This window comes from Lepidothrix coronata, unplaced genomic scaffold (genome assembly GCF_001604755.1).
Source record: "Lepidothrix coronata isolate B3197 unplaced genomic scaffold, Lepidothrix_coronata-1.0 Scaffold13, whole genome shotgun sequence".
NCBI classification, from domain to species: Eukaryota; Metazoa; Chordata; class Aves; order Passeriformes; family Pipridae; genus Lepidothrix; species Lepidothrix coronata.
Genome location: NW_016690193.1, coordinates 6981598 through 6996649, shown reverse-complemented (window position 1 = coordinate 6996649; position 15052 = coordinate 6981598). Strand labels below are relative to the sequence as shown.

The 15052-nt window shown below is 34.4% G+C and overlaps 1 pseudogene; it reads right to left on the bottom strand.

Annotated features, from left to right (window-relative positions):
- Window positions 1-4831: 4831 nt before the first annotated feature.
- LOC108492927 lies at window positions 4832-12858 on the bottom strand (annotated as a pseudogene).
- Window positions 12859-15052: the final 2194 nt, after the last annotated feature.

Genomic DNA, 15052 nt, shown 5'->3' with positions numbered 1-15052 from the left:
TAAATCACTCTTCTGTATACTTTTGTTATTGTTACTGTTACTGTTTGTTTTCTTATCTCATTTCTGTTTCCAGTAAACTGTTTTCTCAAGATTTACATGTATGTAAATCTTAACTATCTTATTTTATCATACATCTTATCTGTATGATCAGATAAGCTTCTGATCGTCCCCCTCTTTTAAAGCAGTGTGAGATAAGAAAAATCAAATTTTTTGGAGGGACCATCATATAGGGGGCTAAACACTATTTTATCTAAAATTTCACCTCCTTCAAACTAACAAAAATCAGGATGGTGAGCTCTTTAACTCCAAGCTTTTTTCCCCACTTGCCACTCATTCTCTCCAGCCTTGCTGTGGCCGGGACTGAACAGGAGAGAGCTGTCAAAGACTATCTCTGCCCTGAAAGACTATGAACATAGTTTGTATAGATTATCATAATTAGTTTTGCACAATAATTTCTAATGATGTGGCTAATCGAAATGAATTTTTTTTTGTAGTGTGTACCTCAGTTTTAATGGCATTTCTGTCTTGAAAGCCAGTTTGAGTTTAATATGGTTCTTCCCACAGCAGTTATCCAAAACCTAGGGAAAGGGACTTGTCTTGCAATTGTGAGAAGAGCAAGACGAGGTCACTGCTCTGAGCCAGGAGGGCAGGAGCTGTAAGGATGAAAGACCACCAAGAGAGACTTGTCTGTCCTTGAACTTCTATGGTATTCCTCTGCTTTTTCATCAACCTCTTTCCTGTATATATAAGAATAGTGTTTTCTTGGTGCTTTTCCCAGCATTCTCAGTGAAGCACTTGAACACTAGTGAAGGGAAGAAATTGTCACTTTTCCTGCATTTAACAAAAGAAAGGCAAATAATTTTCCTTAGTGTAATGAAGGCTTTGGAAACGCATTGGGTATCTGAAACTGTAGAACTTCCATTTTCAGTGATTTTATCATTCTGGGTTATTAGACACTCCATATTTTCAAAGTAATTCCAAAAGAGCAGTTACCTCCTACATCAAAATCTAGGATTAAAAAATACTTATTCTCATTACGCAAAAAGAAGAGATTAACCTCTATCTGTTACAACAAGCTAACATGAGACAGGTGTAAGAGAATATTATTACTGTTATTTCAATATACACAAATCTTGACCCAAAATTTCAGAAGAAACCTGTCATGAGATCTAGAACTCATAAAATAATTCTGTTAAATGGCAAATATTTGAATCTAGAATGAAGAAAGGACTACAGAGACCATTTGTCTATTTGAACTAGAAATTCCGCCTGATACACATCCTTTTCCTCTATTGTTTGTGAGGTAGTGGTAGATTTCTTTAGCAAATGCATGTCTTTACCTCTTTTAGAGTGGAGAATTTGAAATAATTAGATTGCCCAAATTTGAGTACTTAAACTCCATTTACCTGAGCTTATTTTTGGCTATAACAGTGTGTGTTTGAAAACATAAGCCTTTACCTTCCACTTTCATCTAGCTGTATTTTGGTGTTACTGTAGTTGCACTTTCCTCCATTAAATATATTACTGTACTTTCCCCTCAAAACAACAGTCTAATATTCTTTCAGCAGGCTCCTAAGCTACTGTTTTAGGCAGATGCATGTTCCCTTTTCTGTGATTTGGAGACTATCATTCAACAGCCACTTGTTTCTGTAAAGGAGCTCAAAGACCTTTTACAACAATATCAGATGGAGAACAGCAGTTACTCCCAATAGCTTGGAAGTAATTTCTTGTCTGAGAAAAAGAGACCTGTATAATGTGAAATTCCTAAAATGAAACTGGCGATTGTATATTAATATTACAATACTAATAGAGTGTGTTCATTTTATTCATAGATATTAATGTGATAGGGTGTTACACAGAGTTAGACCTCAAGAGAGGCAGGAGGAAATTTTAGTGACTCATGAGAAATCAAGTATTTCAGGCAAAGTAAGCTCATTCAAAACAGAATTATTGAATTTCTCTTTGTGATTACATTGTGTGAGTCTTACCCATAACTGTTTGGCTCATAAAGTAGTTGTAGATATGACAAACTTAACTTATTATTTAAATGGGTTAACAAAGGTGTGTGTTTGTTTACTGACATGCAGGATTTTTTCCTTAGAGTACTAGGTAAAAAAAGTGTAGATTATCTCACAATTTCCATTTCAGTAGCAGTATAGATGTTTGGGTTTTCTGTTGTAATTTGTATTTTCTTAGCAATATTCTGTAAGGGTAATTTTCTACCTTATAATATATTGCACACAAGTTTTCATTTTACAGTTATTACAATGGTCCCTCCAAATGTGCAATGCCTCTTATTAAAACTGCAGAAAATTTCTCGGGTTGCGTTTGCTGTACTAAATTAAGGCATAACTTCAGTCAATGCTCCTAAAATTTCTGACTGATAAAAGATGATATTTCATCTCTACTTGCATATTGTGTAGTGCAAAAATACTGTTTTCTGTGTTCATATTCTATAATAATCCTAATTTTGATTTTAACTTTGGGTTTCTGATGCGAAACTGTTATTGTGTGTGCATGTATTTTCTATTTAGGGACCAGATTTTATTAAGAGGTCTCCTGTTCATGTATCAGGCATCAATCATCTATCACCTGTGAGACTCTTCCAATATGGCTCAGGCATGCATCAGTCAGGCATATGAAACAAAAAACGGTTTTAGATATATGTAACTGTTTGTGTTTGTATGGCTAGTTGATATTTAAATACTAGGCTAGAATTATTTTGCCTTTCATTTTCGTCCTAATTCTAGCTAGCAATACTTCGTCTTTCCTATCTCTGCTTGCATTTTGATATTTTACAATGTCAAAGAAAGTCTAGATAAAAATAAAGAAAAAAACATGTATTTTATTCTTTTATAAGATTTATCTCTCAGGCTTAACTTATATATTCATCCAAAATAAGAAAATGTTTTACCTTATTAGAGATTATTTACTTATCAAAGAAAATATTTAAAATACACAAGGGAATCTATTTAATTTTGGTCTAGTGGAACAGAAATTGGGTGACTCTTTAGAAGTAGTTTATTGATTTAAACAGTTGAGTAGCTATAATTGTGTAGAAAGTATTACATCATAAATTGTATTATGTCTCCACAGAAAAGATATTGCACTGGAATCTCTGAACTGGCAAAGAGAGTTCATTAGAAGTAATAGACACTTTTCCCCAAAACTCTGACTCTCCTGATTAGTTTTCTTGCTTTCTATATATTGTTACTGCCTCAAAGATATGAACTACTAGGACTTCATAACAGATAGAATCCAGATTTTTTATATCTTCTAATCAAAAATTTCTATCTTCTGCAGTGTTGTGTGGCTGTGCATATAAAAGCTGAATTCAATATATAAAACTTCAGAATAACGCTAAACAGTAGTAGCTTGAATTCATTAGTATTAAATAAACATTTGAAAATTTTATAAACATACTTGAAGGCTTCTTAGGGTTCCTAAAATGCTGTATTGTAAGGACGCAATATTGTTGTTCATTGTGATATGGTGCTACTAACAATGAAGGTGTCTTGTTGGTGAAGCAATGGCATTTTATGCCTCAAGAAATGGTAGCAGAATGTTGTATTTAAGGGAAAACAGGGTTTTCCTGAGCTTTTACAGGAAAGATTTCAAGTCATAGAATGTGGATCATGTAAGTACAACCCTTTCCTCTCCTTCCCTACTTATAGAATTTGGAGACAAAAATGTAAGTAACCTCTCCTTTCCTGCTTATAGAATTCAGAGACAAAAATTTAAAAGCAGGATGATGTTTCCAGGTTTTTTTACTTAGTCTAAAAAGGAATTACTTTTGGAGGTATTGGGAGAGATGATTTTTTAGTCATTCTAAAGTATCAGAAAATATGCTAACAATCTTTAATTATTATTTTCTAGGAATCATTTAAAGGACTGAAAAATTCCAAAATTCCAAAGAGTAAAGGTAGACAAAAAGTCCAACACAGTATACATTGAAGCTCATATCTAGCTAGAAGTATGCAGCAGTCACTACCAGGTTTTAAAACACACTACTCTAAAAATGTATTTTGAGTTTTTGAGTTCATTAAAAAAAAATCAAATATTAAGAGTAAATGAAGCTAGCCTGCCTAGTCTCTGCAGTTGTATTTTCCTGAGCGAGAGTGGATTCACCAACTTGTCAGAAAATCAATTAGAAATATTTCCTAAACTAAAACAAATTTTAATTTAGGAAAAAATTGAGGCTAACAAGAATTTATTTAGTGCTCAGTTAATTGCTCTATTCCATGACTTAAAGCAATGCATAAAAAGACGTGAATTCATCTCTTTTTTTTTTTTTTAACTTGGAAAATGTTTCTACCAATTAAAATAATAGATTTATCTATAGCTGAAGTCATTCTTATCTGCAGTGGTCTGGAAATAAAAGTGAGCTGTTTAGGGAAAGCAAAGCAGTCTAATTTCAGGCTGAAGAGATTATTCTGGGCATTTTATGTATGAGTTAAACTCCAGTAGAGGCATAATGAATTCCACTGTGTATTGCAATGAAGGTTTTGGCTAATCAGATGGAATAAACTGATAATAAACTTGTGCCTTGAATAGTTTGCCTCATATCCTGTATAATGTAATGTGAGTTGTAAAAGAAGCTGGTGAAGGAAAGAAATCAGGATCAACAATTAATCATCAGTAAATGCAGATAAGGGCATAGCAGACAGCATCTGTCTCTGTTGGGACTACGTTGTATTGCTTTCCTTGGTTACTTCACTGTCACTGAATTAAACTTTATCAATGTTTACTCATCCACTGGAGAAATGCACTTGTTTTTCCTAGGTCACAATGACCTTTAAGAGTCTGATATTCACAGTATTCACTGTAGATCTTATTTAAATGAGTGATTGGGAAGGTATTTAGGAGGAGAGACTTGAGAGAGAAAGGTGCAGTTTAACTCATAATTCTATATTTGTAGCTAATGCTAGGTTCCCTTGGCCGTGAGAATATAATTGTGAACAAGTGCATGAATTATGTAACTCATATTATGGAAAATCCAAAGTCTAAACTTCTGTGTCTCTAAGAAGCTCATTCAGGTTTTGGTAAAAGAGTAAGTTCCAAAAGTAAGTGACAACCACATTCAGTTTTCACTTTGATGACTTGTATGTATAAAAAGGATAGCTGCAAATTATGGCATCAAAGTCTGCCTTTATCCCTGGCTGCCAGTTCTAGCCTAGATTCCACGTTTTGCTGCCTTTCCTATACCATGTTTATAAAAAAGAAAAAACAAACAAACAAAAAAATCAAACAAAACATTTGTTTTTCAAGCATTTGGTTGGTTGTTTTTTTAAGTGGAATATTTCACATAAAAATGTGATTATATTTTTTAAACATTCACAGCTAGGTGAAAACCCAGACTTGCTATTTTAAAGCTACTGTAATAGAAGACTTTTACCTGATAAAAGCTTACAGGTAAAAACTCCCAAACAAAACCCACACTAAAAATCAGTCTCTTCATTTATAACTCTTAATATTTAACTTGAAATATTCTTATATTCCTCAGTACCAAATAAAGAACCTCCTGTAGCTGGAAACCATCTCCCTATGCACCTGCTTAACAGACAGCTACCATGTCACCTTCTGTTGAAAAGATAAATAGGGTAAAGAACAGCACAAATACTAATCAATAATACCGTGTGGGCCTCTGTCTCAAGTTCTGCAGTGATCTCAAGTCACTTCTGAGGTACTATCAGATCATATTTAACTTTACAACCCTCACTGTTCTTAAGACCCTTCAGATCAGGTCATGCTGATCACTGTAAGTTTGAGAAACCAAAGAAATACAGCCCAGAATTTGAGAGTGGTTTGTTATTTTTATTGAAACAAATCAGTGATTTTGTGGAAGAGAAGGATCTATGGGTTACTTCCAAAATATTTCAGACTTTTCTAAGTGAGGAAAGGAAATAATGGTAAATGCAAAAAAACTGAGGTCAGGGAAAAAAACTTAAAAACTGTTTCTCCGTCTTCCAGAGAGCTTCCCTAATCAGTTATGCTTCAGTCATTATTTCTTCTTCATAGTGATTAAAGTGGATATTTTATAGAGAACAGAGGAACATTTCACTGTTCAGGAGCAGTTAAAGATCTGAATTGCGGGGGTTTGGAATTGGAAGAATATGCAATTTCTACGGAATTACTTAGTTTTCTGGTAGTTTTGGGTAACTGATCTCTTAGAGATTTTCCCATCCAATCCTCTGAATACTTCTGGAAGGACGGAATTCATGCATTTTTAAAAAATAAACAATTTTCACATCAAACATAAAAAATTGGGAGCTTTTTGCAATGTAAGTATTTATCTTCTTTTTATGTAGGAAGGGAATCTTTAAAAACAAGCCCTCGGGTGATATTTTTGATGACGTATTTGGAGTGAGTTTCTCCGACTTACCAGCTCCTGTTCCTAGTCAGAATGATCACTGCAGCTGCTTGCATTTTTACTGGTTTTTGCCAAAGGTCACTTTTTTCCCTTCCTAATTTTTCAGTCAAATGAAATTTTCCATAGTTTTACTTTCTTGTGTTAGTGAAACTATAATGGTCATTAGTCATTAGGGAAATCAATGTGCGACAGTGATTGCCTTGTGCCTGCTCTAATCTGTTGCTAAGTACTGAAGTTTGTATGCTTAGAATATTAGTGCAAAAGTCGACAATGTTCCTAAGACTCTGAAAGAAGGAGATGTTATCCCTGTTACTTATTTTTCCATAGAGCTTGACAGAGGTTTCTGTGCCAACGGAGCTCTTAGTGTGATTGTTTCTGCAGTGGTGAAGTTTGGGATTTCTTTAGTTTTGAAGAATGTACTGACAAATTCAGTTGAGACTACCAGGATTAACAGAAATTAATAAATCTTTATTGAAGGTAATCCTTAGTTGACTGATGTCAGGTGAAGGGCACTGGAGTCTGTAGCTAGCTTTGAAAAATCTTCAGAGAAAAATGAAGTGAAAATTGAAGTTCCTCACAGACCTTTTTTTGTAGTACGGCAAACTTCCTGATATTTTACTTCATATTAAAAAAAAAAAAAAAAAACAACCAAAAAAATGAAACCAAACCCAAAATACTGAACTGTAAGACTATATGTGTTTTCTAAATCACCTTCTTTGTTAACAACCCTGACTACAAGCTTATTCTCCATTTAATGCTGTTTGGAGTTGTTGGCAATGCATTGTTATTCCTAATGGAGCCATTTCAGTTACATTACAAAATGTGGAAAAAATACAAACCAGGTCCATGGTTCTTGGTGGTTTTTTGTGACAATGAAATATCCATACAGTCTGGCTTATTTAGTATTTGCACAGTGAAGGAAATATTCCAAGTTCTAATGTTGCATATATTGACCCAAAGCTACTCAGTTCAGAACTTTCCCCTGTATCCTGAATAAAAATCTTAAATTATTTATTATGTTTTGCTTAAAAAGGGAGAAATATCACCAGAGATTCCATTTTCAGAAACATTTATGTTAAGTCATACTTTCATGATAATTTTCTCTAATAGATCTTTTATTTAGTCAGATCTACATCATCAGTAGAGATGGAAATAGAGGCAAGAAGAACTTCTATAAGAGAATGTGCAATATTTATAATTAAATGAGTCTTTAAAATTATTTTGTTTTGAAGTTAAGAATTAGTAGTAAGTATTTTACATTATCATCATGTTTGTTTATTAAGTTAGAGGAAGAGGAATATCTTGGATTGTTTTAATTTCAAAAATATCAGATTTTCTGTCTGAAAATAAAAAATCAGATGTAGACCTACTTAAAAGTCCATAGAGTTTGTGTTTTGGGAGTCCTGGAAAACAAAAAGGCATTAAAAAATCTTTTGCTTGCTTGTGGTGTTTTTGTGCTTTTAACTTTCAGCAGTACAACAGTGTAAAAGTACACTACTCCTTTCCAGTGTATTGTTGTTCTTTGGTTTTAGTACACTAAAGTTTTCTAAACAGATCTGAGTTGAGAAATTAACATGAAAAATTAATACAAATTAAAGACTTTTCCAGGTCCATATCCTGTTTGAATTCTTACAATATTTTCTTGGAAGTGTTATGTCTTCCCGTAAGCCACACAGTTTGCCAATGTAATAATTGTTAATTTTTTAATCATGAGTAAGAAATTATGTGAGAAAAGTTTTAAGGATGGAAAAGATATTAATATTTACTATGTATTTTTCAGATTATTCATTAAATGAAATCTGATGAACATATGAAGCAAAGTATGTAAGTCCACTGCAGAAAACTTTTGTTGGTAACAATTTTCTCACTTCTTTGCTACTCCAGATTTGATTCTATTGATGAGTCTTATAACTATGACAGAATGCCACAGTGTATTGGTTCCTTGTATTCAGCCCCATACCATCTGTTATATTCTAGTATGACTACATATCATACAGTATAATACATTTTGAAACTGATGAAAATCTGTATTGTTGCACGAGACATGTACTTTGCTATCCTGTCTTTGTCCAATTGATGCCCATTAACGAGAAATATCTGACATTGAAATTTCTGCTACTGCTCCTGTTTTAATTATTCCCACTGATTTCAATGAACAAAGTTAAATTGTGTCTGCAGAACTAATATATTTTATAATCTTGCCTAAGTATTTATGTTTTATGAGATTTCTTCCATTGGACTGTATTCTATTTGACATCTTATTAATTTTTATTTCCAAAATTGAGAGAAAATAGAATAAATTGCATACACATGATTTATATTTAAAATATATTGATTTATACATGTACTGCACATGTATTGCATCACACAGATTTCCACATATTAAGATTTATGTTACATTTATAAGTACAGTTTATAATTCAGAATTTTTGACATGCATTTTACGGGAAGCTTTTTCATTAATCTTATCCAGGAGTCTTTCTAAGATTGTAGCATGTGTTACTCTATATTTTAGGATTGATTTATACATACCAGGTTTGTTTTTTCCCTTTACATTGGTTTTCAGGCATGGAGCACATAAAAAAGCCTGACTGCATTGTATTTTGCTGGCTTCCAAGTACTGTACAAATCATTGACATAAGAATAGAAATTACATTTATACTTTTTTACATTAAAATATTAAGCATAGCTAGGATAAGCTGGGAGAAGGAGGAGTTTAAAGGAGTCATGACTTTGGGGGTTTTTTTGCTGTGTTTTGTTTTGTTTTCCACTTTCCTTCCCTTTAATAAAATATATGTTCTGAGAGAGAAATCTAGTGATTATAACAAGATTTATAGTTAGATATTTTTGTGACTCAATTTGTTTCAGTTTTGGTTTGGTTTTTTTACATTTTTGATACAAGCTGTGTTATATAATTAATATGCTTGTGCACTACGTAAAAAATATAAAATAAATGTGTGGTTTTAATCTGGGAATATTTTAACAACGTAGAAAATTACTGTGTCCAAACTACAGGAAAAAAACTCCCAGTATTACTTACTTAGGGTGTAACAGAAGTTCAGTCTAAACAATTACAGTTATTAGTTTATCTTTTCTTCTTAATAGATATTAGCAAACCAAGCCATTATTATATTCTCTCACATACACAATTTATATCTTCAATAGAATACTCAACTGATTCTTCAGGAAAATCCTGAAATATCTTTTTCCATCTGATGCTTTGTATGGATCAGAGCTGGGGTGAGAGGGAATGGAGGTATTAAGTAAACTTCTTCTGTTATTTGCACTAATTTATAGCATATATTTCTGCTTAATGACTAGAATGTAACCTACCAATTTACTAATAGCTCTGTATGTAAAATGCATATGTGATATTGTAAACAAAATATTACCTTCTTCAGAAATATGTTTTGTCTTAGAAATGAGACGTGGTAAACAGGTAAACTAGTGAAAAAAATCAAAAGCTGTCATTTTTTTTTAATCTGAGACACTGAGGATGTCTGTATTTTCCATTCCTGCAAAGATACTACATGCAATTTGCATTCACAGCATTGTCATAGCTTCTTTTAAGTCAGATGTTTCACTGAAGTAGAGAAAGAAAGTCTGCTAATACTCAAATTCAGAAAAGGCTATACTTTTATAGTTTCAGTATATTGATTGAATCATTAGTAATTTAGGATTCTAATGTTTTCTTCTTGTGCAGTGGCTCAACCGTATTGTTAAAGAGAGGAGCAAAAATTCCAATTTAGAACAGAATAAAAATAGCTGTTCCTGTTAGGAAATAATAACTCAGCTTATCAAAATTTCATTACACCAGTATAAATACAAACAGTCTTACTGAAACTAATAACTATTCTAGATTTACACCAGTGAAATGGTGTGAATCTCAGACTCTGGACCAATGCCTCACACTATCTTATTAACATAAGTTTATGCATGAATTTTGATAGCAAAAGGCTTGAGGTGGGAAAGAAGGCATCTGAAAGTATATTTAGGGATGTGCATACACTGCATAATGGGAACAGAAGCAGCATACAATGTGAATTGCTGCTAAAATTATCTATTGTCTTTCACGGTCTGTTTTTCTCATCAGAAACATTGGATGCTGGTGTTAGAGCAAAGAAAGGTTCAAGAAACATTTTGCTATGTAAATGAATTCAGGATTTTTTTTTCTTTTTTTCAGAGAAGACAAATTGTAAGTGCTTGATGCAGTATAAAAATTTGCTTTTAGAGAGTGAACACACACTAACACACAAATAGCACACAGTCAGTTTCAGAGACTTGCCAGAGACTGGCAATTTTCAAGTCATTTTCTGAGCTATTGCTTCCGTATGCATTTAAAATTTTCAGCATGATTAAAAACTTATAAATATATTAATCACTAGGTGCACACCTTGAAGGAGCATGAGATTAGAATTATGAAACTGAGGTCCTGATTCAAGGAAGTCATTAAGTGTGTTTTATCTCACTAAAGTTCAAACCTAAAATTAAGCCGGTATTTGCATGTTTGTCAAGGTAAAGCTTAAATTAATATGACAAGTCCTCTTAGAAAGAGCAGAAGTGTTTGACTGCCACATACCAAAAAGATAAGTTATTAGAGTCAAACCACAAAGCTAGGAGTGAGAGAAAAGCAAAACTGGCTCACAGAAAAGAGAAGTCTGTCAGACTATATAAGCTAGCGTGAAAGAGGTATGAATTATGGAAAAAAAAAAAACAACAAAAAAACAACAACCAAAAACCATCCTCAGAGAGACAGGGTACTGCAGTCCCTAGGGAAAAATATTACAAAGAGTTTGGAGATCATGGTGGAATTGTCTCTAAATTGAGCTTTGGAAGGCAGAAAAATGTGGCTAGTGTCCTCACATCCTGATTCTTTTCCTCCAGGTCCTCATTATATATTCAGCACAAGTAGTGCTCATTTTTCCTTTTTCTTCCTTTTTTCTTTTTCCTTTTTTTTTTCCTCTGCCAACCTTGCTCTCATCCTGTATGTGTCCTGCCCTTTCTATGTTTATTCTTTGAATTGTTTATATAATCTTTTCAGCCATATTTTACCCATGCATGATTTTGGGCGGCTGAACATCTAGGATGTATTTAAAAAAAGGAAGGTTTCCTGCCCATTGCAGAAGGGTTGGAACTAGATGATCTTTAAGGACCCTTAAAACTGTGAACATTCTATGATTCTATTGTATGCAAAGAGAATGCAGGATATTGTGACATGTCATTGGCATTTATTAGGAAAAATCTGGGGAAATAAGGGAAGCTGCATTCCTAAATGTAACTGCTGTTTTCTTAGGCAAAATTACTGAAGGGATTTTGAAAAGCTGCAGGGCTACACATAACTTCCCAGAACAAAAAAAAAAAAAAAACTTATCTAAAATCCCCCAAGCACACAAACAAAACATTGTCCATATCTAAACAAAAATGTACAGTCTAACTACAAAGAAAATTATCAGGAGGGAAAAAAGAATCATGAGAAGTTCTTACTTTGGGTGTGGCAGAGTCTAAGGTGAACTTTGAAAACAGATGCTCTTCCTTTTATACCTGCATGTCCAATGTAAATCTGCCTGGTAAAGCACCCTTTTCTCATAAGAACGGGGTCAGAAATATCTGGCCTGTTAGTACCTGCCAAAATTACTACATTAGTAATTGTATTAAATTCATCTATTTCTACTAGAATCTGATTGAGTGTATTCCCTTGCTCCCTTGGTCCTCCAAGGTTGCTCTTTTCTCTCTTCCTTTCTACTGTGCCTATTTCACCAATGAAGAGAATGCACAAGGCATTTTTCCGAGCAAGAGCAAATAAGTCTCTAACTTGAGCTGGAAGGACACTAACAAATATCTCTAAGAACTCTGAGCCATTGACTGTGATAAATGGTACATTAACTTCTTCAGCTGTAGCTTTAGATAGAAGTGTTTCCCCAGTACTGCAGGACTTGTCAGAATTGCCCCCTTTGGAGTTTTTGCTCCCAGATCCTCATATTGTTTGGGATTTTTCAGAAAGGTTGCAAACTCCATTATCTCTAATTTGGTCTCCTCATATCCAGTTACATTTTTGAATTTAACATCTATTTCCTCCTTAAGGACTTTGACTATGGTTTCACCCACAATGAAATGTCCATCCATTTGACACCCTGCTGAATCTAAGCCTGCAGGACCCTTCTTAATGTGCACAGTAAAGAACCAGTAACCAGGATCACATGCAACAAACTGGAGAAATGATCCATCACTCTCTGTTGAGTAGACTACAGGCAATCTGTTCTCCGCAGATCTTGCTGCACAGTTTCAAGATTTCATTCAAACGTGTCCACACTACCAATATTAAACCAGATGTACCATTCAGGAGGATACTTTCCAGAAACAAAGATCATGGTAATGAAGTGCCTGTTCATCATTTCAGATCTGTCCACCGCTCCTTTAGAAAGGTAGTTATCGACGAAGTCTTTCCAGGTGATTTGTCTCCCAGGGACCCAGAACTTCCCTCTACACATATCCAAAAGTCCCTGACAGCCTGTGGACTGTCACCCTTCTGTAATCTGGTTCATAATTCAGTTTCTTCTTTCTTAACCATGTTTTTTTCCACCGCTGTCACCTTCTCCACTACTAGTCCAACCAGGCTGCTGGGCAGTAGCCTATATCTTTTGTTTCTCCACCTGTACCTCTAGTTCCATTATCTTTCTTCCCATTGGGAAAATATTTTTTGAAGTCTTATGAGGAGTGGATGGGGGAGCTGTGGTGGTTTAGCCTGGATAAAGGAGGCTCAGAGGAGACCTTAGCTCTCTCTACAGCCCCCTAAAAGGAGGTTGTAGTGACCTGAGTGTCAGTCTCTTCTCCCAAGTAACAAGTGGCAGAACAAGAGGAAATGGCCTCAAGTTGAGCCAGGGGATGTTTAGATTAGATATTAGGAAAAATTTCTTCATGGAAAGGGTTTTAAAGCATTTTTTAAAGGAACAGGCTGCCCAGGGAAACACCAGAGTCACAATCCCTGGAAGAGTTCAAAAAACATGTGGATGTGGCACTTGAGGACATGGTTTAATGGTGAACAGGGTGGTGGTCTTGATTGATGGTTGGACTTGATGATCTTAATGGTCTTCTCCAACCTTTAAAACTCTATGATTCTAAGGCAACACAATCAAAACACGAAGAGTATTCAAGCAGGAGGTATGTTGTGCTTGTCCAGTCACCCTTAGTGGGAGTTTTCACAGCTCTGCTCAAGATCACAGGGACAAGCCTACAGCAACTGTGCCAGAATGCAAAACCGTCAGCTAGAAAAAGATTAGAAGGCCTAAACACCCTGCCCATCCTGGCTTTTTTTCACAAAATGGTGAGAATGTATTCAATAGCTTTATAATTTAGACTTCTTTTTTTTTTCAACAAGCATGAGCAAAATACTGGGGTTTTGGGTTTTTTTCCATTGAAAAACGAGTTCAGTAAATGCATTGAAGAGTTTTCAATACACATATGTGCCTGCACAATAGTCTTCAGTGGGGATTTTGCTGGCCATTCCCGAGCTCAGAGAGCTGAATGTGAATGAAGGCATGTCAGAGAAATTTAGATCTTTTAAAAAGTAATGATTATTACTCTTGATTTCCAACATGTAAAAGCTAAATATTCTCATCTTGCTAGAGTTGTCCTGATAATAAAAAACCTAGGCAGACTGTGTTTTGTGTGATAATTTTGTCTTAAACTTCTCTTTTATCATATGCATGTATGTTCTCAAACGTAAGCACCCATTCACATGTCTGGTAAATTTTTTTTTGTTGTTGAAATCTCACCTGGTTAAAGGGTAAAGCTAAAGGCAATGACTTGGAGGTACAGTCTGTCAGTACAACTGAAGAAACAGCAGCTCCTTGTGGTAAAACCAAGGAGAGATAGTGAGGAGGTAAATCCTCATGAGGCGTGGCAAAGCTTCTTGTTTGCAGAGTAACACCAAAATTTCTGAACCTCTTGTAGCGCAGGTGCAATGATCACCAAACAAAGCCATACACAGGTTGTCTAATAGTTTCCAGAGGGACTAAGATTCATTTGCTCATAGACTGGGATGCCCTTTTAATTCCTAAGTGTGAATGTTAATAGGCTTCCTCATTAAAGAACCTCATTAAATTCAAAATCCCGCTGAAAATTAACTGTGCTATGGTAATGCTGAGAAGGGAAACTAATACAAAACAGGTAAATATGTTTTGAATGTCCTGTTAATCTAGTGAAATTAGCTGTTAAGCATGTTGTCTTGGACCTCCAATGACCATCATAATAGGGTCACTTTAATTCCTTAATTCTATTTTCACCATTCTACTAAGGGAGCAATATGAAAAAAGCAATCTGATATGTATGCCGTTTGCAGTTCTCTTTTTTGGAGACTCTCTCACTCCTGATTAACAGTACTATTTTTCTTAAGATTTTTTCATGTCTACCCTGTTTCTGTTTGCATCAGCATTTCTAGTAACTTCATTTATTAGAAGATATATGATGGAACAGAATATTTCATGATTACCAAAGTGTGTGAAAACAAGGCCAAGATACAGAATGAGTAAAATATGAGAAAAGCAAGAAGAAAATCTGGCAACATTTGACTCCATTAAAGGCAGACTGACAACTGAATAAGTAAATTAATCATAGGTACATCTCTATTCCCGTTTATTTTGACTTTTGAAATAATTTCTTGTTATCTCCTTTCCCCAGTTACTC